General features: G+C 34.1%; 2 protein-coding genes across 6 annotated transcripts in view; one reads left to right on the top strand and one right to left on the bottom strand.

The window, feature by feature from the left end:
* LOC149787571 (protein deacetylase HDAC6-like) overlaps positions 1–26,301 on the top strand; it is a 548,042-nt gene that overhangs the window by 227,080 nt on the left and 294,661 nt on the right. The gene's annotated exons all lie outside the window — the stretch shown is intronic.
* The window catches only part of LOC149787572 (protein trapped in endoderm-1-like), an 81,878-nt gene that overhangs the window by 35,216 nt on the left and 20,361 nt on the right, over positions 1–26,301 (bottom strand). Inside the window, exon 1 of one of the 2 annotated variants that reach the window (XM_089973734.1) lies at positions 1,635–2,275. The exons of the other annotated variant lie outside the window; for it this stretch is intronic. The gene's annotated coding sequence lies outside the window, so the exon portion shown is untranslated. Of the gene's footprint in view, positions 1–1,634; positions 2,276–26,301 lie in introns of those variants that run through there. 2 annotated transcript variants of the gene reach the window in all.

Below are 26,301 nucleotides of genomic sequence, written 5' to 3'. Positions count from 1 at the left end.
CTTCTGAGAAAATTCCATGAATTCATTGTACATCGTCTTCTGAGAAAATTCCATGAATTCAATGTACATTGTCTTCTGTAAATATTACTGGGGAAAAAAATGATGTTAAAAAAATAGAAAAAAAATTGTGACTAAAAAATAGGGGTTTGAGGGGTTTCTTGTATAGTGAAGTTTTGGTTTTGATTAGTTGCACTGTACATACATAACTATTATTCAGAGGTAAACTTTCAATATAAATTGTGTATTGTGACGTGTAACTGCAACAAATTGTGTATTGTACATGTAAGTGTAGGAATTAGTAAATGGACATTCCTTTAAAGTGTAGTTTGAGCTGTAGTGGTTAATCAAGGTAACCACTGATGCCTATGACTTTGTTATGTTTATCTATATTTTTGTAACTCCTGGTACATGATTTTATCTAATTATTTTAATTTTTGTTAATGACTGTAAATTTTACAGATTATCTATAGTCAGATTTTACCTATGTGACCGGGTCTAATAAGAGCATAAAATTACATAGGATCTATAAATAGATGCTTACATATGTGTTGACAATTAGTGACAATAAGACTTAATGACAGCTTTGGGTTGATTTCTGATTAGCTGATGGGGTTTGCATGATTCTAATAATTTTGTAACTTCCCCTGGTTCTGCTAGATCACATGAATAGACATTTTAAAATAAATAAATCGAATAGTACGAGTTACATGGGGCATGTTGCAATAGATATTATTCGAGAGGAAAAATATTGTTTGGACTGTTCAGTTGTAATAGAAAGTGCTCATTATTTGATCTGTATTATTATTCTGAAACTATTGGGAATTATTCAGAGGAGTTCTGAACGATGCCATCTTGACAATGTCATGATTCTAATGGTGGACCAGTACATTTCCAGTTTTGAAATTTATACAAAACTTTCATTAATTTGGACCTCCATAGAACTTTATCAAGGTTATTTTGGATTCACTCCATAATACTGTAAGTTTCTCTCATATTTTCGTTCATAACTTTGATACTTAAATTGTTTAAGTTTTACAAAACTTGTTGGTTTTGCTTCGTTTACTTAGTTTGTGACCATAGAATTGTAAACTTTCACTTGACAAAATCTGCCTACTGGTACTAATAGTTGCACAATGATAACAGCTTCTAAAGCAGATTTTAATAACAGCCATTTTAATATAAATGCAAAAACAACATTACTCTAAGGTTATTATCAAGTCATTATAGTACATCCACTTGGGAAAGAGAGAAACAAATGTTATTTATTTACTGTATCTTTTATGTCATGCCACATGGGCTAACATTTTCTTTTTTTGGTCAGAATAGCTTTAGTCTGAATTATTTTCTGCTCGATAATTATTGCTTACAAAGGCAATATGAAAATTACTTAAAGCTTATGAGGTGAGTTTGGTGAGATGTGAGATATGTACCGGTAATTGTTCATTAGACTCAGATACTTTGTTATTTGTGGATTATACAAATTTGTTGTGTTTGGTTAATCATGGAATAAAATTGCAGACTATCTTAAAAAATACATGTTCTCTTTTTTTCCTATGTTAGTTTATAATTTTACGATATACAAAGTCAGTATCTTATTAACTTTATTTATTTAGAAATTTGTAAAATTAACTTACCTACTACATTTTTGTACTCCACAAAGAATGAATTCATTTTCCAATGTAATTTTCTCAACATCCATCCTGTATGAAATGTCCTCTTGATCTGTTTGGTAGCTGATGATCACACTCTTATGAAGACAAGTTTTAAATCAATCATGACACTGCTTTTCACATGATCTCGTAAAGATTAATTTTTCTCATTTGATTTCACAACAGTTTGTCTTTTTCATTATCATTAGTTACAGATATTTTTATGTTACTTACATCCAAGTTGCAGATATTCACAAATCACTACAGTCATCACTATGATTTGGACACCAGAGAAGTCATTTTGGAACAAATGCTGATATACCTGATCACTAATCTTTTGAAACAGTTGTATTATGTAGATTTTGTGGTATGCATTAATATTAAAACTGTGTTATAGAGTCTATTGTAGACTGTTTTGTGTGCTCCTTCACACTGGATATTAAGAGAAAATTGCTGCTGCTATTGCTTGATACATTTCTCAGCCACTTGTTCTTAACTGCCAGCCTCATTGATACTTTTCCTTAGTAGGTATGAACAGGCCAGAAGAGTTGATGCTGTATTGAAGATCAGCTTGCCATATCTCACTGACACTGCTGAAATCAGCATGCCATATCTCACTGACATTGCTGCTCTTGCTAATTGACAGTGTTCTTCCTAGAAATGACAATAATCAATACAGAACTTTCTTGAGGAATGACCTTGTGATGGTAATATATTAATTAAACACACTCTGTTTAATTTCTTGACTTATTTTCTGTAAATGATTTTGTTTTGATACAGACATACATATAGAGAGACAGAGTGATATACTGACTATGCATTACCAGTCTCTGTTTCCTAAATTTTCACAAAACCAAATGAATGAATGCCACATAATTTACTTAATTTGGATTCCTCTGACTCTTTGTAGCCTTTTGCAGCTTGTGAAGTCAACAAATAAACCGATTTCATTTGCTGGCCTGTAAATAAAATACTGCTTTTTTTAAGTAGTGCAGACATTTGACAGTATTCCCATTTGTAACTATGCTGATATCTGCTTAATTCAATATTATGTTTATTTGTTGTTAAAAAATAATTTATTTTTGGAGTACAGGACTACTTCTTCTGTTCATAAAACTTGTTATATTCATTAAAATTGTTGCTATGCTTTTTATGACCTTAATACTGAAAATATTTGAATAGGAACACATTCTGCGTGTATTATATACACAAGTGCCAAAGTCAACTCATCAGAGCAGCTAAGATTCAAGATAGTAATTTGACAGTCATATGGTCTTTGGGTCAGTATCACCTAAGCTGATTGAATTAGCTCCTGACCATTACCATATTCCAGAGAGTGTAGAGCAGTTAATCAAGATGTGTTATAGCAGTGTTCAGCTATGATTTATGGCAGAGATGTTCACCACATCATGGATTGTGCTGGAAAGATGGATGGCAGATGGTGCTATACAAAATAGCATTGACAACTGTGGAGAGCTTAGAGAGAAAAATCAACAAGTATCTGTGCAGATGGCTTGGAGTACCACCATCATTCACAGGAATTGGGTTCTACACCAGGTCTGGAATGCTCCAACTATCACTAACATTGGAAGAGTACAAGATGGCCAGAGGTGAAAGGTACTTATAATGCTGAGGCACTTGCAGGACAAGCAGATCACTGCTCCAGGCATTAAAGTCAAAACTGGTGGAAAGTGTCAGTTTCCTGTGCAGTTGAATAGCAGAAAGTAGACTCCAGTACAAGGACATAGTGGGAACAACCAGTTCTAGTAGACAGTACTTGTGAGCAGGTCACACCCATCAATGGGAGGAAGCTACAGAAAGAGGAGGAAGAGTTTCAACAAAGATTGTCCAACTGGAAAACCAATGGACTGTTTGGTCATTGCCAGAGAGGAAGCTAATATGGTCAAATATCTGGAATTACAAAGCTCCCCAGATCAAGCTTTGCTGAGGCTAGTGTATGATCTTTTGCCATCTACACAAAACTTGCATAGATGGGGCTTTATTGAGAATCGTGCATATCCTCTCAGTGGTAAAAGAGGTAGATCAAAGTATACCCTACCTTCATGTCACACTCACTATTACAAGGTCACTACAGATGGAGACATGACAGGGTCCTCCAAAAGCTGGCAGATATCTTGGAGAGGGAGAGAAAGAAATAAGACCGGCACCAATCACCAGGCCAAGATTTATTTGCTTTGTCAAATAGGGAGAAACCAAATACACCTCATCACAGAGGAGGGGAATCCTCAATGAATCAGAGAGTTGGGACATGTGTGGATCTTCGGAAGAATTTGGTTTTCCCAGAAACTGTCCAGATGTCTCTTCATCCAGATGTAATGATTTGGTCAGAGTATATGACTGTATCTTGGGAGGAGAGGTGTTACAAAATGAGGCTCATGAAAGAAAATTGACCAAGTATGCAGAGCTGATGGAGACATGAAAGGGCAGGGTATGGAGTATTTGATTGATGGTTGTTCTTTTATATAAGGGGATCACACATACAAGTAATAGTCACTCATGAATTATATAAAGCATAGCTAAGTTTTAATATTTTGATTCAAAAATCACAGGTATATTATGTTATCAGTGTGATAAAACTTATATTAATGTTATTGAAAATACATGTACAGTAATTATGAATGCTCATCAGTCATGGTGCAAAACTACCATGTCAGTATGTTTGCATTAGAGGTGGGAAGTGGAGAGTTTAGTTTAGGCACCCAGCAAAAACTACTAAAACGCATCCAGTTGGCAATGGATGAAACGAGAACAATAGCTGGATCCTCCACTGGGTTAAAGGCTTTAAAACAAATGAAGCAGTCAGATGTGAAACCTTAAAATGGCTTCTCAACAAAAATCACTAAACATAATTTGTTAAAATTTTATAGTAAGTTTTCTGGCATAAATGGATTTAAGCTTGGTACAGATTATGTCATTATGCACTGTCAAATATGGCCACCGTTGGTAAAAATAGAAAGCATTTAAACAACTTTTGGAAACAGCTCAGGAAATAAGCCTCATACCATCAAGCCATCCCAATTTACACGAATGTTGCAGATCCACCATTGAATATGGCCATGTTATTAAAAATAAATAAAGATTTAAGTAGCTTTATTTACAAAGAAGAAAACCAGATTTGATCAACTTTGATAGAAAGGATCTTGGCAAAAGGCCTTTCTATCAACAAAGGATGTTGATGTACCATCAAATATAGTTAAATATACTAAAAAATAAGGAAACGTTGTAACATCTTTTTTTCACAACATTTGCAGTCAACAACATTCAAAGAAATTTCTTTAGAAAGCATCCAGCTAACCCAGATTTCTTGGCCAACACTTCATAGAAAAAAATATATTCAAAATTATATGTCCAAATGTAATTTAATCAAGTTTTTTGAGTATTTGTATTTTATGTTTGCTGTAAATTATGCTTAATTGGGTCCATTGATATCAAAAGGACAGCTGTCTTAAATCTTTACTTTTACATGTAGATGATGCCAAACCTGCTGATAGGGAACGTCATTGACACTGTCATGACAAACTAGCATATTATTTTTGAATATTTTTCATCAAACCATAAAGACCATAATTAGACTTTGTTTTTAATTTGTTTGGAAAGTTAATTTTAATATCCTATAAATTCAAAACTTAGTTGACCTTGAAAATAAAAAGCCTTAAAATTGAACCATCCAGTTCCATTGCAATTTTACACTAAAAAGTAAATTAATCTTGAAAATAAATAAAGTACCTATGATGTTATGCACGCAAAATGAAGCAGCCTAAAAAAAATAAGTCGTCCGGTTGCTACCAAGTTTTGCATTTAAAAATTAGACGCCTTGAAAATAAACTGCCAATTTCCTACAAAGTTTTGACTCTGAAGCGATCTCAAAAATAAGGTGCCTAATATATTAATGCATATATTAACATGCAGAGAAGGACTTGTCAACATAGAAGAAACATGCATACTCAGATTAAGGTGTTGAAATATAATTTTCATTGTCTTTTTGGTATTTGTATTTACAAACTGCAGAAAAGTATTATTAATATTTTGTACCTATTTTATTCCTACACTCTAAAAGTAATAAAATGTGTACCAAAATTTACAGATCTGTATGTTGTCCCTATGACGTAACTTCACTCCTTCTTGTGGACACCTGTGTAGGCCATATTATCCTTCTTGTGGACACCTACATTAAGACCTAGGGTATGACTTGTCAGCTTCTTGTGTACACCTATGTAGGGCTTAGGGTATAGATTGTCTGTCTGTGGACACCTATGTAGGGATTAGGGTATACCTTGTCTGTTTGTGGATACCTATGTAGTGTTTAGGGTATACCTTGTCTGTTTGTGGATACCTATGTAGGGCTTAGGGTATACCTTGTCTGTTTGTAAACACCTATGTAGGGCTTAGGGTATAGATTGTCTGCTTGTGGACACCTGTGTAGGGCTTAGGGTATAGATTGTTTGTGGGCACCTATTTAGGGCTTAGGGTATAGATTGTTTGTGTACACCTATGTAGGGCTTAGGGTATAGACTGTCTGCTTGTGGACACCTATGTAGGGCTTAGGGTATACATTGTCTGCTTATGGACACCTATTTAGGGCTTAGGGTATACATTGTCTGCTTGTGGACACCTATGTAGGGCTTAGGGTATACATTGTATGCTTGTGGACACATATGTAGGGCTTAGGGTATACATTGTATGCTTGTGGACACCTATGTAGGGCTTAGGGTATACATTGTATGCTTGTGGACACCTATGTAGGGCTTAGGGTATACATTGTCTGTTTGTGGACACCTATTTAGGGCTTAGGGTATACATTGTATGCTTGTGGATACCTATTTAGGGCTTAGGGTATACCTTGTATGCTTGTGGACACCTATGTAGGGCTTAGGGTATACCTTGTATGCTTGTGGACACCTATGTAGGGCTTAGGGTATACATTGTCTGTTTGTGGACACCTATTTAGGGCTTAGGGTATACACTGTATGCTTGTGGATACCTATTTAGGGCTTAGGGTATACATTGTATGCTTGTGGATACCTATTTAGGGCTTAGGGTATACATTGTATGCTTGTGGACACCTTTTGTAGGGCTTAGGGTATACCTTGTATGCTTGTGGACACCTATGTAGGGCTTAGGGTATACATTGTCTGTTTGTGGACACCTTTGTAGGGCTTAGGGTATACATTGTCTATTTGTGGACACCTTTGTAGGGCTTAGGGTATACATTGTATGCTTGTGGACACCTTTTGTAGGGCTTAGGGTATACCTTGTATGCTTGTGGACACCTTTGTAGGGCTTAGGGTATACATTGTCTGTTTGTGGACACCTTTGTAGGGCTTAGGGTATACATTGTCTGTTTGTGGACACCTTTGTAGGGCTTAGGGTATACATTGTCTGTTTGTGGACACCTTTGTAGGGCTTAGGGTATACATTGTCTGTTTGTGGACACCTTTGTAGGGCTTAGGGTATACATTGTATGCTTGTGGACACCTTTTGTAGGGCTTAGGGTATACCTTGTATGCTTGTGGACACCTATGTAGGGCTTAGGGTATACATTGTCTGTTTGTGGACACCTTTGTAGGGCTTAGGGTATACATTGTCTGTTTGTGGACACCTTTGTAGGGCTTAGGGTATACATTGTCTGTTTGTGGACACCTATTTAGGGCTTATTGTAAACCCAGCAACTAAATCTGTGAAATTCTCATTACATTCTGATATATAGAACAGTCCAATCATTAGCATGGTCCAGGTAAGAAGACTGGCATCAATTTTCATCATTGCTTTTGTCAGCATTCAATATACAGGTGTAATTGAATTCCCATTTTATGCAGTGTGTTTATAGTCATCTTTAATTTAATATGCAGTATTTTTATGTTACATTTTATTGATTGTATTGACATACTTGATGTTCAGCGTAAGTTTTGGTTTAGTTTGATTGGTTTTTTATGGCACAGCAACACAGGTAGGTTATTTATTGCCAAGGCAACTGGAATATAAAGTGCCTTGCCCAAAGATAAAACCATAGCAGCTGACTCAGGCTGTTCTGATGGTAGGATTGAAACCTAAACCCTTAGATGTGAGTCCAGCACACTAACCACAGAGCCATCATAGCTCATAATAATCAGTGTAAAATGGGCTTAATGATCATTTTTGGAATGGTATACTGTACCTTCAATAAATATCTGCTAACTAAATGATAAAGGACACTACAGCTACATGTTCTGTTGGAAGATAAATTGATTATTATGGTCCATTAGGTAGATAAGGTTTCCATAAAATTGTCACTCTTGAAATAATACAATTATTATCCCACCAAAGTTCTAGCAGGAGACATTGTTTTGCTGCTGTCCTCCTGGTCATTTACCTAAGATTTCTTCGAGCATGATATCACAAAATATATCAGACACAAGGTCATTAAATTTTACACATTTTAATATAGTCTTAAATAGATGACCTAATTATATTTTCATTCTATTACAGCAGATTTTTTAGTTTATTCTACACATTTGTTGAAATGTTTTACCTGGACTATTTTTAAACAAAAATCTTGGTCACAGTTAAGCAAACACCGCTTGAGGTAGACAAATGAAATGTGTATTTATTTGTAAATTATCTGATTAGATTTTCATGTAATTACATTATTTTCATATGCCCCAAATTTCATTTTGGTCATGAATGGCACATTATCTGTCCCAACAAGCTTGTTAGCAAAATAGTGCTAAACCAAATAAATGGAGACAAATAAAATTTATTTGCATATTTTGTTCATATGTAAATGACCTGATAAGATTTCAAGGTAGTCATTGTAAGTTTGTTATTAAGATTGTACACAAACTACAGGTAGTCATCATAAGCTTCTTAGTTAGATTGTACACAAACTACTGGTCATCGTCATAATCTTGTTAACAAGATTGTACACAAATTATTGGTAGTCATCATAAGCTTTTTAGATTGTACACAAATTAATTGGTAGTCATCATAAGCTTCTTAGCTAGATTGTACACCAGCTATGAGTAGTCATCATAAGTTTGTTAACTAGATTGTACACAAATTACAGGTAGTTATCATAAGCTTGTTATTAAGATTGTACACAAATTACTGGCAGTCATCATAAGCTTCTTAGCTAGATTGTACACAAACTATGAGTAGTCATCATAAGTTTGTTAACTAGATTGTACACAAATTACAGGTAGTTATCATAAGCTTGTTATTAAGATTGTACACAAACTACAGGTAGTCATCATAAGCTTCTTTGCTAGATTGTACACAAACTATGAGTAGTCATCATAAGTTTGTTAACTAGATTGTACACAAATTACAGGTAGTTATCATAAGCTTGTTATTAAGATTGTACACAAACTACAGGTAGTCATCATAAGCTTCTTTGCTAGATTGTATACAAACTACTGATTATTGACATAAGCTTCTTAGTTATAATTATACACTGATTACTGGTAGTTGTTGTTGTAGGGTTTAACCCCATGTTTCAGCACATGATAGACTATACATGGTGGCCAGTATTAATGGTGGAGGATGAATCCGGGAAAACCCCGGAAAGAACCACCAACCCACGAGAAGCTACTGACAAGCTTTCTCACATACCCACATTAGCCGAATCCGAGACTCAAACCCTCGCAGACAGAAGTGAGATGGCAGTGATCGTAACAGAGAGCGCTTCAGACCACTCGGCCACTCAGGGCCCCAATTACTGGTAGTCATAAGTTTGTTAACTAGATTGTACACATTACTGTTAGTCCTCATAAGCTTCTTTGCTAGATTGTACACTAATTACTGGTAGTAATATGTTTGTTAATTAGATTGTACACAAATTACTGGTAGTCATCATAAGCTTCTTTGCTAGATTGTACACAAATTACTGGTAGTCATCATAAGCTTCGTTGCTAGATTGTACACAAACTGCTGGTAGTCATCATAAGCTTCTTAGCTAGATTGTACACAAATTACTGGTAGACATAAGCTTTGTTAGATTGTACACAAATTACTGGTAGTCATCATAAGCTTCTTAGCTAGATTGTACACAAATTATTGGTAGTCATCCTAAGCTTGTTAACTAGATTGTACACAAATTATTGGTAGACATCATAAGCTTGTTAACTAGATTGTACACAAATTACTGGTAGACATAAGCTTTTTTAGATTGTACACAAATTACTGGTAGTCATCATAAGCTTCTTAACTAGATTGTACACAAATTATTGGTAGTCATCATAAGCTTGTTAACTAGATTGTACACAAATTACTGGTAGTCATCATAAGCTTTGTTAGATTGTACACAAATTACTGGTAGTCATCATAAGCTTCTTAGCTAGATTGTACACAAATTATTGGTAGTCATCATAAACTTGTTAAGTAGATTGTACACAAATTATTGGTAGTCATCCTAAGCTTGTTAACTAGATTGTACACAAATTACTTGTAGTCATAAGCTTGTTAACTAGATTGTACACAAATTACTGGTAGTCATCATAAGCTTCTTAGCTAGATTGTACACAGATTACTGGTAGTCATCATAAGCTTCTTAGCTAGATTGTACACAGATTACTGGTAGTCATCATAAGCTTCTTAGCAGGATTATACACAGACTAATGGTAGTCAATGTAAGCAGAACAAAATTTGGCTTGTATATTTGTATGTATATGTGTGGAAGGCCTGACATGATTTTCAGGCCGTTATAACAACTGAATCTTTTTTTAAAATTTGTTTTGTACTTATCACATATAAGCAAAAACAACTCAAGATGGAGAGGTAGAATTTGATATACAAAACCTGACTTGTATCCACTGACTTGATTATTATAAAAATTCAGTCAGTAAAAATGTTTTGATGTACCAGTATTTCCCGGAATTAATAGTTCTTGTTGCTTATTTATTGCTATAATTTAGAGAGAGAGAAAACATCCATTTGTAAGGTTTAATTCTGTGAATGTGGGAGTTCAATTGTTTAGAAACTAGTTGATAATTATTGGCATAATAGTCACTGATGATAGTAATCATCACAAAAATATTATTAGCATCAATGATAGTAATCATCACAAAAATATTATTAGCATCAATGATAGTAATCATCACAAAAATATTATTAGCATCAATGATAGTAATCATCACAAAAATATTATTAGCATCAATGATAGTAATCATCACAAAAATATTATTAGCATCAATGATAGTAATCATCACAAAAATATTATTAGTATCAATGATAGTAATCATCACAAAAATATTATTAGCATCAATGATAGTAATCATCACAAAAATATTATTAGCATCAATGATAGTAATCATCACAAAAATATTATTAGCATCAATAATTAAGTAAAGATTGTTGTTGTAAGAGGACCATAATAATGGCTTCCATGATGGTAATAGAAGCATTTTCCTTTAGGGATAGTATAAGAAATAATTTGAATGATTATAACTTGTAGCCATGAAATAAAAATGTAGCAAAGTAGAATGCTTTGTTGGAGACCAATATTAAGGCAGATAGAACCATTCAAATTGAAATAAGCTATAATGCGGAAAACAATATTTCCAAACTTGCAGTCTGTGTAAGCATATGAGACACACAGTGAACAATTACGTTAGCAATGACAGTAGTAGTACGAACTCATTATTAAATGTTTTGCAGACTTGAAACTCGGAAAATGTAAGACAGTGTTAAATGGAGTTCTTAATACTACTGCTGTAATTACCATTAAAAATTTTTATTGGGTACAACTCATGTAACTAAATATCACATATCTCCAATGAGGACCTAAGGGCCATGTTATATTCTGTGCATGTACAAAGTATTCAAGAGAGTGTGGGTTGATGTCACAAATGTTTAATGTAAAATTTACATGATGTACATGCATTTAAGAACAAAGGAGAAACTGGTGTGACATTTTGTTAGAGCTATTAAATGCTGTCATAGTTTGGAAATTTTAACCATACAATTCATGTTGATCTTAAAGATTATACAGGTTTGGACTTTAAGCATATCATTAAAGTCTATGACTGGGCAAGCCCATTATTCAGGGAAAAGGGGTTTATCGACCTAGATCTATAACAGGACAAGCATATTATTCAGGGAAAAGGGGTTTATAGACCTAGATCTATAACAGGACAAGCATATTATTCAGGGTAAAGATCTTGGATATGAAATGTTTTGGTCAAAAGGAAGCCAGCTAAAATTGAAACATGTCAGCATATATGGGATCATTGGATAGACGTTTAGTTTAATTCTAGCCACACACCTTTGAAGTTTAATATTATAATTAATATTAGCTTTTGTGCATGAAGCTAAAAGTAGTCTATAATAATTAATCTTGAAGGTTTAAAGAAAAGCATTCATGCATTGTTTATGCTGCTCACTATATCTTCAGTCCCTGCAGTAATGTTACTATGGGGGGGGGGTCCTGAGTGGTCTAAAGCACTCTCCGTTATGGATCAGTACCATCTCACCTCTGTCTGCATGGGTTCAAGTCTCGGATTCAGCCATTGTGGGTATGTGAGAAAGCTTGCCAGTAGCTTCTCGTGGGTTGGTGGTTCTTTCTGGGGTTTTCCCCGGGTTCGTCCTCCACCATTAATACTGGCCGCCATGTATAGCCAGCCTATCGTGTGCTAAAAAATAGCATTAAACTCCACAGCAACAACAACAACAACAACAATGTTAGTATGGAAGCTAAACTGATAGGCATGGTCTGTCAGAAGATTCCAAGGAGTTTGAGACATTCTGCTTTATAGTTATCATTTACTGAAGGGAGTTATGAAGTAGGTGCCATTCCTTGGAGGTCAGTGTGTCAGGGTGCAGGTTGAGCAATTGACACTTTACTCCAAATGCATTGGCACTACATAACTTATTTGTGTTGCTCTGCCATAAAATACCAAACCTACAACCCAGTGGTTTTTTTGCAAGGTTAATTTATTTCATGTTTGCATTACAATTGTCATTTGGTATTTATGTAAATTCCATTGTCTTGACACCATTTACTGATATGATTAAAATCATGCTAAGTGGTTCTTGAATACTATTACTGTTACGGATCTGGTGTGTGGATGGAATGTATGTCAGTTTCACTGTTCTCTGTTTACAATGACAAGTTGTTAATATATAAGAGAAATAATATACTGTATATACTCGCTTATAAGTTGAGTCAAGCTGCAAACAACAAAGATCCTGATCTGCTGTAGCATAAGGCACCTGCAGCTCAAGGTCTATGTTGTTTGATCTACGAATTACTCCTTACAAATTTATAGACCCAGATCTGCCAGCACATTATAAGACATCAGATTGAGCTGGCTCTGTGCGGTTTGCAGTTGGATTGACATTTTATAAGTAAATATATATGGATTTTCTTGGACTAAGGCTTTGGCACGTTTTTTATTTGACCAATGCCTTTGGAGCCCCGAGTGGTCTAAAGCCCTCTCCATTAGGATCACTGCCATCTCACCTCTGTCTGCGTGGGTTCGAGTCTCAGATTCAACTAATGTGGGCATGTGAGAAAACTTGCCAGTAGCTCTCGTGGGTCGGTGGTTCTTTCCGGGGTTTTCCCAGGTTCTTCCTCCACCATTAATACTGTCCGCCATGTATAGCCTATCATGTGCTGAAAAATGGCGTTAAACGCTACAACAACAGCAACAACCAGTGGCTTTGATAGACTGTTGTTGAGTTGTACTTGTTGGGGTCTGTAACCAAATTAAGACTTTATCCAGGAACTAGTTTTTTTGTTACTGAAATGGTAGCAGAAGAGCTTTTGAATAAGTGTGTTTATGGTGTACCATGTCAGATGCCTTTTGTTAGATCCAAATGATTGATCCTACTATGTTGCCCCTGTCTATGTCGAGGAGTTCTGGATAATCAGCGTACTTGTGTATTACACAGATAATTTGACTTAAAGTATATAATTGTATCTTTAGATATATTCAAATAATGATTTAATCATTTATCCCAATGTATTTCACCTGTCATAAGCACAGCCCATGTTGTATATTGGCATATTTCATTAGTAGAAACTTTGAAATGGTTTCAAGCTTCATCTGTTCCCTACATGTTTCAAATTATAACGCTTGATCAGTTTGTGAACACTCGACAAACAGAGCCATATAATTAAATGCACTCTGAACTAGTCAGTCTTGTTCACCCACAGACATCAATGCTCTTTTGTATTAATTATTACTACAGGTGTTAAGCACATAGAAGCATGGGTGGTGAATAAACACAACTGGAAGCGAGCAGTAAACTCCTTCTTTGAACTTACCGACAGGACATCAGAGACAAAGGATATTTTCATTACAAAGCAAACCAACCTCAAAAGCCTGACTTTGGTTACTTTGTTTCTTTTTTTTAAAAAAGGATATGAAAACAAAGGTTACTATTTTCTGTAAAGCCGGCGGCCTCACGTGTATACATAACATAGCATGTTACTCTGTCATTGGCACTCTTCAAAGAAAAGGAAACATTTATCAGTCACATGATGTGTCACCTGAAGTTTCCTTTATAAACAAGCCACCCGCACGAGGTATTTCATAGTTATTCTCTCATTGTAGCGGAGCAGTAAGTTCAATAATTTGGCGTGTATTTGGTATTGAGGTGGTGTTGAGGCAGTGGACCCATACGAGGTCAAGGTTTCAATCAGAGGGCAAGATTTAGATCTCGACCTTATAGTGCTCAGAATACGTACAGGTATCAATAAAATACCAAAATTCCAATAGAGGAAGGAGTCCTGCCTATCATAGTCCCCCAAACAAGCCCACAAGTTGAAATTTAGTGGGAATACTTGAACACTGTTTTGCTATATGGAATAATTTTACTTGTGATCCATGGATTTTACAAACAGTTTCGGGGTACAAAATAGTTTGATTCCATGCCTTTCCAGTCCTTTTTTCCAAAAGAAATTTCCTTTTCTGATGAGCAGTAATATCCAATGAAATCACTGAACTTCTACACAAAGGAGCTATAGTTCCATCCACATGTGAGAGTAATCAATTTCTTTTGAACGTTTTTATTGTTCCCAAACTTAATGGAAAATTTTGGCCAGTTATTAACCTGAAACAGTTGAATAAATTTGTTCATTATGAACGTTTTAAGCAAGAAACATTTCAAATTGTTTTAGACCTCATCCAGAATAATGACTTCTTTACTTCTATTGATCTAAAGGACCAATTCCAATACATATAGATTATCAGAAGTTTCTAAAGTTTATTTGGAACGGTTAACTTTTTCAGTTTGTATGTTTACCTTTTGGGCTTTCCTCTGCTCCAAGAGTTTTCACAAGGATCCTAAACCCCATTTATGCTTGGCTTAGACAGCAGTGCTTTAAGTTTTCCTCTTTATTGATGACTCATTGAATTTGGATGGTGATAGTTACATTTGCTTGCAAAACACATGGACTATAATTGAGACATTGAAATCTCTTGGTTTCACTATGAATCTTGAAAAGTCCTTGCTTACTCCATCCGTCTTTTTTTATTTTGTGTTTAAGGTTTTTCTTACTGAGGAGAAAGTGGAAAAGATCCATGGTTTTGCCAAGAAACTCATTGATAGAAAGTATATTAGAGTACGAGAGTTGGCATCATTTATTGGTATGCTTATTAATGCCTTTTTTGCAATCCTGGAAGCCCCAATGTACTACAGGTATTTGGAATATGATAAAATAAAAGGCCTTTGTAAAAACAAAAATTTTGATGATACAGTACTGTTATCTCCACGAAGTATCCAGGAACTTAAATAGTGGTATCTAAATGTTGCAGACAGGAATGGAAAATCTAACAGACAAGACAAGATTTGTTTTTCTATTCAACTGATGCATCACTCTCAGGGTGGGGAGCTTATGATCTTGATTCAAACAGATCAATCTCTGGTAGATGGGAAAAGAGTGAGACCATTTTTTCCATAAATTACCTAGAGTTGTTAGCAATTTCTTACAAGCTTTTAATTCAGATTACGAAAATGTCCATGTTGAGATTCAGTCTGACAACATGTGTGCTATAATGTATATTAATAATATGGGTGGAATAGCATCGATTCTATTGGATCAGCTAGCCATGCAGATTTGGGAATGGTGCTTGGAAAGGGAAATATTTATATCAGTAGTCCATATTGCTGGCAGATATAATATGCACATATTTTCTGTCCAGGAATTTTTCTGACTCACTGAATGGATGCTAAAGAAAGAAATTTTTCAAAGATTGTGTGCACATACTTTTGTTCCAGATATAGATCTTTTTGCATTTAGATTAAACTGTCAGTTAAAGAAGTTCATTATGGTTTCCAGAACCACGTGCTTTTAAAATTAATCCTTTTCTTTCTCCTGGCAGGATTTAGTCCAATACATTTTCCCCCTTTTTAATCTTGTTGGGAAAAATTTGAATAAAATTATTGCTGATAATGTTAGTAAAGCACTCTTAATTGTTCCACATTGGACATCACAATCTTGGTTTCCTTTACTCTTGTCATGTTTAATTTCTCTTCCAGTTAGACTTCAGGGCACAAAAATATACCACACAATGGTCAAACTCATCCTCTAGGGAAGACACTATCTTTAATCACATTGACTGTATCAGTAGATTGCTCCAAAACCAAGGACTTCCAACAACAGCTGTGGACATCATTAACAATTTATGGAGACAAGGAACAACTAAACAATATAAATTGGCATGAAAAAAAAATGGAATTTTAGGTGTAAGATCTGAGGGAAATTAATCCCTTTTGTGTCTCTGATTAGTAACAGTTATTTCGTACTTAGATTCTTTGGTAACTGAAGATAATCTTATAGTGTTGTCAGTACTCAAAAGGCAATGTTACTTACTACTTTGAGAATGTTTGATAATGCATGGTGTCTTACCCCTTTGTTGACTAATAAACACTTGAAGCGTCTGTTTAACAAAAGTCCACCAAAACCAAGATATGTTGACACTTGGGATGTAAACCTAGTCTTAAAATACCTGTGTACCCTTTGGAAACTATATCTTTAAGGTTATTAAAAATAAAGCAGGTTGCTCTTATTGCCTTATCTACAGCTCCAAGAGCACAAAATCTAAAACCTTCTAATTTACATAACATGACTTGTAAGGCAGATAAAATATTATTCAGTTTTTCAGATTTGTTGCAAACTTCAAGAGGTTAGAATTTCCAGTTGGAACTACTACATTATAAGGATGACAAGCTTTGTGCTATGCATACTTTGTTGCATTATCTTAACGGGACTAAAAATCTTTGGAAATCTATTCAAGTTCTGGTATCTTATTGTTCCTATAGAGCTGTGACATCTAGTACTACTGCAAGATGGTTAAAAATGGTTTTAGAACAATCAGGAGGAATGAATACATCTAAATTCAGAGCTCATTCTTACAGAACTGCTGCAGCATCAAATGCATTCAGACAAGGCTCTTCCTTGCACAATATATTGAAAACAGCAGACAAGTCTGTTCCTTGCACAATATATTGAAAACAGCAGATAAGGCTGTTCCTTGCACAATATCTTGAAAACAGCAGACTGGACATCAGTAAAGAATTTTCATTTTTATCTAAGGGATATTCAGGCTAATAGTAAGGGTTTTGCTGAAGCAGTTATTAATAGCATACAAATCATATTTTTTGTTTAATTATGATTTACTGGTTAACATGTGTTCCCTTTTTCCTATTGATGATTTTAGCAGATATTTTGTTGTCAATCTTTAAAAATGCTATGTATACATGTGAGGCCGTAGGCTTTACGGAAAATAATGAACCCCTCATCCAATCATTTGTGAAGGATGAGGAACCAGAGACTAAGCATGTATACACCCACCCACCCATCCTTTGTTGCAAGTTCAGGTTTTACTACAATGGGGTTTTGCCTCCCTGTCTTATATATACAACAAAACACATTCACTTTAATTAAGATTATTGGGGTTTGTGTTTAACTGAGGAAACAAGTATTTATATTTCTCATATGGGATTATACCAAATATACTCGGCATAGAATAAATTGGTCGTTTGTATAAATGATACATGGGCATATTTTCTGACGCTGTTTGAAACATGATGCAAATAAAAACTTACAAATATGTGTTGAAATACAATAATAAAAGAAAGAAATTATCAATGACCTACATGCATAATTATAAATGACGATTGTTACATTGTGTGAATCTCCCATTTCACTATTTGATGCCTCAGTTAAGAACATGCCCAAAGTTAGTCACTACTCATAACTTGCTTAGCAAAACAATACCCTGCTTTATTTATAGAGGGTGACTCATTAGTCAAGGGCTATTCTCCCTTAAGGCCCTCTTAAGAAGAGTATAACAATGCACATTTTATGAAGATAGCAATAATTAGTGTTTATTTTAACATGTTTAGTATTAAAATACTAAATTCCATTATCTGTTAGAACACATACATGCTCATGATATCTTTTCTTAAATACTCTAATATTTTCAGCAGATTTTACATGTAGTGGAAGCTTATTCCACAGAACTGTAACAGAGTATTGAAAACTCTTTTTAAATTGCTCTGTTCTTGGTTTTGGTATTGGAAAGTTTCCACGTGATATTGATCTGAACTGGTATTGTGTTGAAAAAGGCCTGAATAAGCCCAGAAGATACTCTGGTGCAGTCCCATGTAGACATTCATATGAAAGAACTGCCTTGTGAAAATCTATCCTGTCATATATGGTGAACCATTTGAGTTCTGTAAATAGTGCTTTTGAGAGATGATCAACAGATGCATCTAAAATTACACATGCTGCTCATTTCTGAAGTGCATAAATCCTGTCAAGCTCAGATTTAGCACAGTTCCCCCATACATTAGAACAGTAATCCATTGTTGGAAGAAAATATGACTTGTAGTATAGATTGCGAGTTTCCATAGGTAAATATTTCTTGATTCTGCTGAGAAGGGCAATTTTGGATGACATTGTTTTACAAAGCTTGTCAATATGGGCATTCCATAATACATTATTATCTATGGACACACCTACAAGCCTTTCATGTTTGATATTTTCAAATGGATGATTATTTATTGCAAGAGATAGTTTTGGGTTCCCTGACTTGTGTAGCTTTTGTGATGTCCCCAGAATCATACATTTGAACCTGTCTTCAGTTTTAACAAAATGAAATAAAAATAATAGATATAAAAAATTCAACTAAAACAATGATTTTATCTCTTATTCCTAGCTGTACAATTTAAAGGGTCATACTTTTTTTATCACTTTGGCAAAAGTAAATCTTCACAGTAAATCGTTTTATGTACAATAAATAATAGGATGGCTGAAAAAATGTTAACTTTTGTGTACGAAAACATATGATAGAATTAATTAATTATTTTATGGCTAGATGATGTACAAAAAAGTAAAGGGTATGAAAAATAACATGAAATACGGTATTTAGGATACTTCAGGTGACATATCATGTGACTGATATAAAAGTTTCCTTTTCTTTGAAGAGTGCCTGTTTCTGCTAATGACAGTGACATGCTGTGCTATGTATACATGCTCAGCCTCCAGCTTTACTCCAATAATGCCCCTCATCCATCACAAATGCTTGGATAAAGGGTTCAATTTATTGCAAAGCAAGCTGACATCATAAACCGACTATGGATTCTTTTCAGTGTGCAGATTTTTTTTGTAGAAGAAAGATGGCCTAGTTATGGAAGCAAACTTTGGTTCCTTTTCACCGGTATCCATGGGAATTTTGAAAATAAATTGAAACAATGGAACACATTTTAGAGTGACAGAATATAGTGTCTTGTGCACAGATGTTGATGACCCAGCATCGCCCAGAATATTTGACGAAAATAAAATCAACTGATACATTAAAGACAACTGCCATTCACGCATGTAATATTTTTTATTACAAAAACTGAGGACCATATGACAGATGGGTCACACATGGCAGATGGGTCAGCCGTGACCAAATGTGTTATCCTCGTTAAAGATAGTTTTTATTATTATTATTATTATTATTATTATGACATGGTGTTAGGTGCAAAATAACCAAGACTGAATTATATCCAGGTCTACTGTATGACATAATCTTGCAAATAACAACCATTATTTGAAAACACATTCACTTCAGTGCAAGTGACAATTTTGATAAACATTCTGATAGTTAAGACTTTGTCTTGTAACATAAGTGTTTTAATTTGCATTGTTCATAAAATACACCATTAGATAAAAAAGAAAACATTTTTCCCAAACCAAGGAGTAAAATACCCAATTCATTTAATTTCAATCTTGAGTTCTATGTTTCCAAGCCATTTTTCTGTAAATTTTATCAGTCCTGTAATGAGTGGCTTGATGAGAAGCCTTATTGGAATTCATATAAGAAAGTAATGATTTATTTTGCTGCATATTTCTCAATAATTATGCAAATAGTGGGTCTGACTTGCAATAATAAAAGCACCTATGATTTAAACAACAGTATCTCAGACAAGTGGTAACTATTTTTGCACTGATTTAAATATGGTATTTCTCCCTATGATCAGACCAGTAGACAAACCTAAAAATTTTGTCAAAAAAAGGGATAGGCTTTTTATTAGATGAATATAACCTTACTCAATCTTTCCCTGCTCTATTTTGTGGTGGAATAGTACACAGTTTAATCTTTCCCTGCTCTATTTTGTGGTGGAATAGTACAAAGTTTATCTTTCCCTGCTCTATTTTGTGGTGGAATAGTACACAGTTTGCTGTGTGCAGATTTTTGCCAGAGCACAAGGAAATAGTTTTTACGTGCCCAAAGGTTCAGGCTTTTCTGAGTGACTGGTAAATGTTTGCACAGAGCAGTCCAAGTACCATATATACTTGCTTATAAAATGAATCCAGCTGCAAACTGCACAGACCCAAATTTGCCATTGCAAATGCACCAGTAGATCTGGGTTTGTGCAGTTTGTTAGGAGTAATCAGTAGAACAAACAGCATTGACCCTGATCTGCAGACACATTAAATGATCAGGCTCTTTGTTGTTTTGGAGGTTTTTTGGGCTTGATAAACTTTGAATTATATAAACGATTTACCAAATGCCTATGGAAGGGAGATGTTTAACCATACTCAGAGTAGCGCATGAAATTCTAATGTTTTATTGTAGTTAATGCTACAGAAACTCGTGACAAAGCCAGCTTGTACAACCCTGATTACGTAAAAATGTTTGTGTATTTCGATGCCAAAATTTTTTTTATTTACCATCTGAAAACAGAAAATAATTTATTTTGGTGATCCCATTATAAACAAACAAACTGTAAATCCAAGCTCAATCAACCAAATCAACAAATATAAGATCAGGAATCCACTGAGCAAGATGGCAGAATAATCAAAGTTTATGTGTACATTATAAACAAATGAAAACAGACTTTAATTGCCAAGCTGCGATTGATTTTGTTTCAGTTCACAAGAAAAGGCAAGCAAATCAGAAGTTTTAATTTCTTACTTTCATGTACCATCCATGGGAACTTAATAAACATAACTCGGACTGGTCTCGTATTTGTCACTGAATTAAAAAAATAAAAATATGATAGGATGAATCATCATTGTAAATTTCCAGATAACTAAAGCAGCTGTGTATTTTGGAAGCAGGTGGGAGAGTACAAGATTTGGTGTAATATTAACAACAGAACTATTGATTCATCCTGGTTTGTATGGTCCATTTTCAAAATACATAAGACAAATATTTGCAAATTTAATATCAGTAATACCATACCTGTTGCTATTGCATAGCTGGTACTTTTCTGGGTGAAAAATACCCAGACTGTATGATGAGAATTCATCCTCCCATTTGGGTGAACCAGAAGATTCCAGAACATTATTGAATCATCCCTAGTATGCCCTACACACTCTGCCAATGCATACTGCCCTTCATTTTTTCATAGGGAGCAGCTTAATTTAGTCAGACATCATTGCAGGGTAGGAGGACATCTGGCAATAGCAACACTGGTAAATAGTACATCTTTAAGTTTAATTCATTTCCCCAAACCCAACCAGCTCAGCACCTAAATAAAATTCCAATTTATAACAAGTTGTAATAGACGAAAATCTTCTAAATGATAAATGACCAATTTGGACTAAGTCATGCATACCCAAGTGGTAAATGACCCGTTTAGACTAAGTCGTGTATACCCAAATGGTAAATGACCCATTTAGACTAAGTCGTGTATACCCAAATGGTAAATGACCCATTTAGACTAAGTCATGCATACCCAGATGGTAAATGACAAGACTTTAGTATTATTCACAATGAAAGTATTAAACAAAATGTTTCAGATGGCATAGACTTGAACATTTCTTGCTTTTAATAAAAGGTGACACATCCTTTAAATCAAGTAAGTAATATAATTTAAACAAAGGTTGTATAATATTAATGTCATGTTCCAAATGAATAGCAAATGATATTTCTCCAAATGTTCAACAGTTATACTCTTTGTTGAGCTTTTTTCCAAAGATGAAAATGAGCATTTCTTAACTTTATTATACAAATGGCATTAGTCTGTCTCTCATACATTGCAAAACTACCAATGTGTCTAAAACAAACTCTTTTATACCTATTGCAGTGGTAAACAAATAGGACCACTTCTTTTATAGAAGGCACCCTTACTTCCAGCCATTAACATTTACATCAATTCATGAAAAAGGACAGCAGTATTCCAGTCAGAGCAATAACTTTCAGAGCTGCTAAACATTCAAGTTGGTGTGTTCAATGAACATGGCCTGCTCTTCAGTGCAGTATTACGCCTCCATCATTATTATGGTTACCTCTGTATGTAGTCATTGGTAAGTCTTATCCAACTGCAAACAAAGAAAAGAAACCCAGATCTGCCTTCACATTTTCTGATGGAAGATCTGGGTCTATTGATTTTTTGCCAGTGGATGTTGACCTATAAATAGGTACATAGGGTAGTTCATATACACACCTCAACAACATTATTAAATTACGCCGATCAACAGTCACAACGTGTATATAAACTTAAATCGGAGGTTTATTATGTTAGGCAAGAGTCTGAATTGAGTGGATCATTGCCAGTAATCTTTGGTCTTGAAACTGTCACTTTATTAGTGCAGCTCTACTATAATCTAAACTGATAAAAATTTACAAGATTGCAGAAGATTTATGGAAATCATTCTCGAAAAATTGACTTGAACACTGAAATTTATTCATTTGCACAGCAAAGAATGTCAGTTTTCTACAGTCCTTATTACTGTATACATTGAACATACAAAATCATACATTTTCTACATTTAAGGGAACTCCATAGGTTCCTGATGTTTGTACTTTGTTATTAATTCTTGCATAATTGTAAAGCAGGCAGAAAAAACATTAGCAGTGCAGTTCTATGTACAGTCTGATGGCATCTTTTTGTTTTATTATAAATTAATTGCAAAATTTCAAGGCCCCATATTGAAGAGTTCACATTAGCCCACACACACGCTGCAAAATCAAGGTAGGGACCCTGTCTTGATCTTGGCAAGAGAAGAAACATGTGTTGGAGTATAAAAAAAGAGCTGGTAGAATGGCTTCTGTCAGGTTTTACACATAGAACATAGGTATTTGCATATGTGGAATCCTATTATTTATATAAATATAGATATATACATATATGTGCGTGCTGAAAATATGGCAGAAAGCACTGATGTTGTTACTGTGTTCAACAAAAGTGTCAGACGAGGCAGATTAACAATGACAATGCTACATATATTTTGAAACTAGGTTATTTGCCCTTTCTAGGATTGGAATGATAAAAAGCAAAAAAAGATATTTTAAAAATTTATGTGAGCAAATTTAAAAGAAAGTAATTGAAAATAAAATTTAAAAAATGTATTTAAAAAAATTTGGGATGCTGCTGCAAGTTTTAAACTCACAACCTATTGTTAGGAAGCTGGGACACAAACAGATTCCTATAACAGAAATCAAGGTACATAAAGGTCATTTTAGAGAATTTGAAATATACACCAAAAAAGAAAAGAAAGTGCTATCCATGGATTCTACAGAAAAACGCTTGATAATACTAGACAGAATTAATTTTGTTAAATACAGATAATACTATCATACAGGTTAGATAATTTTTAATTCATGACGTGTGTAAGACAGTATTATTTGTAATAAATATTAATTCTTCTTCGTATTATCAAGCATTATTCCTTAGAAGACAGAGACCGAGACCGAAGATATATTCATTAAGAAATCATCGTACATGTACATACAACTTACAGAATTTGTAATATGTTACAACTGAGATATAAACCTGGGTGTATGGGTCATGGCACCAGTTGCCATGCCTGCACACACAAACCCCATACCACTTGGGCAATGCACACATCCCCAAAAAGGGATGAAACACAGTCATTGACATGAGCATTCCCTGCATATCAGAGATATTGAATGACATTTCAACAGAAGGTTCCCTTGGCTAAAATGCTCTTGCATCTGACCCTTGGCAGATTTCAACCAGGAGAGAAATGTCAGCCCACCCTAGGTTCTAGTGAATACTTAATTTTTCTTTTCAGGCTGTGCATTATGTTTAACATGTAACTTTATCAAATTAATCTCCTCAGAAAATTTTGCATTCAACACTTCAGACATGGGATCGGACTATAGCAGATGATTGGATCTTTTTATTTCCAGCTAGATATGTTATGAACAACAAAAACCTGAATACATAAACTTACTTTCAATGGCATTATTACAAATTAAAAAGGCTTGCCATTTGGAAAATGTTTATTTTCACAAAAGAAGAATATTTTGGGCATCTCATGTTATAAGATACCTGATTATAACTCCCACAGAAAGCATCTTTAATCTTTGTTACAAAATTAAACAGAAATTACTTGAGATCTTCTACTAGAATTAATTATGTACAGCATGATTTATGTACACGACTTTGACACTGTGTATTGTTATTTTTCACCTTTATTAATAACGGGACAGAATTTAATCATTTGAAGGTGAAACTCATTTAGTTAAATACACTGTGCAGTATAAAGTTATAATCAGAGTGATTAAGATAGTGTATTAAAAGCCGTTACATAATCCCAGCCAATCGGCACATAGTTGACAGAGTACATTGTTTATGTCATTTTAGCTGCAGAAACAGTATGAACCAATAAAGTTTTGGGCAATGTAGAAATTATGACAGGGAAAATAAGAGTGTTAGAATACTTCATCTGGTAACATAATCACCCATTACACAAAGTAGAATACTTGATCTGGTAATATAATCACCCATTACACAAAATAAGAGTGTAGAATACTTGATATGATAATCACCCATTACACAAAATAAGAGTGTAGAATACTTGATCTGGTAACATAATCACCCATTACACAAAATAAGAGTGTAGAATAATTGATCTGGTAACATAATCACCCATTACACAAAATAAGAGTGTAGAATAATTGATCTGGTAACATAATCACCCATTGCACAAAATAAGAGTGTAGAATAATTGATCTGGTAACATAATTTACACAGGCATAGTAATATTTTCAGTCGTGTTATTTTTTTTTATGGAAATTTAACTGTGAACAATGCTTTTCCTTCATAATAAATATTTTTGTTAGAAATTAAGTGTTTCTAAAGATTTTCAGCTAATTCAAATGCCATGATTTTGTTTAAACACAGTAATTCCTTTGTTTATAAAATAGTTTTTCTTATTCTTTTAGAAATTTTAACAATGTGGTCTTGAAGCATGTATATATTCGTTCTCTCTGCCAGTGTCAAGACTTTATTTGGGACAGAAGTATTGTTGACAATTATTTGTGATGGTGGGAGAAAGTATGTACAATCTAGTATCAATTGCCTAACTTCTAACTTCAATACAGCACAATGATTAGGACAGTATTTTACCAGATAGTCATCCTACTGGTACTTTCACATACATTTTCCACACATTGCTTATGTGTTGCACTAGATTGCTTTTTATTCTCTGAGCAAGTATTATGGGGGTTATGGAACTGTCTTCATATATGTCGTGAAACAATATAGTTTCACAATGTAACTCTCATACTGTTTATGATATTTCAACCACACATGGTACATTTTGGTCAAATAAGTACTATACATGTACTTTCTGATATTTAGAATTCTCCACATTGAATATATTTTATGTTATCTTGGAAGCAAAATAACAGATTATAATATAATATCAAAATTTAAAACTGGGAACAGGGGATGGGGTTGGGGGTATGTCATTTCTTGATGACATTAAGTACTATGTGAATTAAGGCTTAAGGCAAACTTTAGCAAAATAAACTATTCAGAGTAAACATAAAAAAGATGAAATTCATTAAAAATGTGCAAAATAATATGAGTGTGTGTGTGTATATATATATATATAATATATATATAACACAGTCAAACCTGTCACTAGCAGCCACTCATAAGAAAAGGCAAAACTGGCCATTGCACACAGGTGAATACTGTATACAGGTTCACCTTTTAAAATAGGATTTTCAACAAATACAATGAACCAAATAATAATAATAATAATGAGGACTTTGTATAGCGCCTAATCTTTAGAAGCTCTAAGCACTTTACAACATTAGACAACACCTATAAGATAAAAAACATATAATAATATTACAAAAACAAACACCTTGAAATTAGAAAAACATTAAAAAATAAAAAAAAACATGCTGAGAATATTTCAGGTAGGAAACATTATTAGTGTTACCATTATTAT

The sequence above is a fragment of the Sinohyriopsis cumingii genome, chromosome 11 (genome assembly GCF_028554795.1).
Source record: "Sinohyriopsis cumingii isolate HCF-2022 chromosome 11, ASM2855479v2, whole genome shotgun sequence".
Classification (NCBI taxonomy): Eukaryota; Metazoa; Mollusca; class Bivalvia; order Unionida; family Unionidae; genus Sinohyriopsis; species Sinohyriopsis cumingii.
This window is presented reverse-complemented; position numbering and strand designations above follow the sequence as displayed.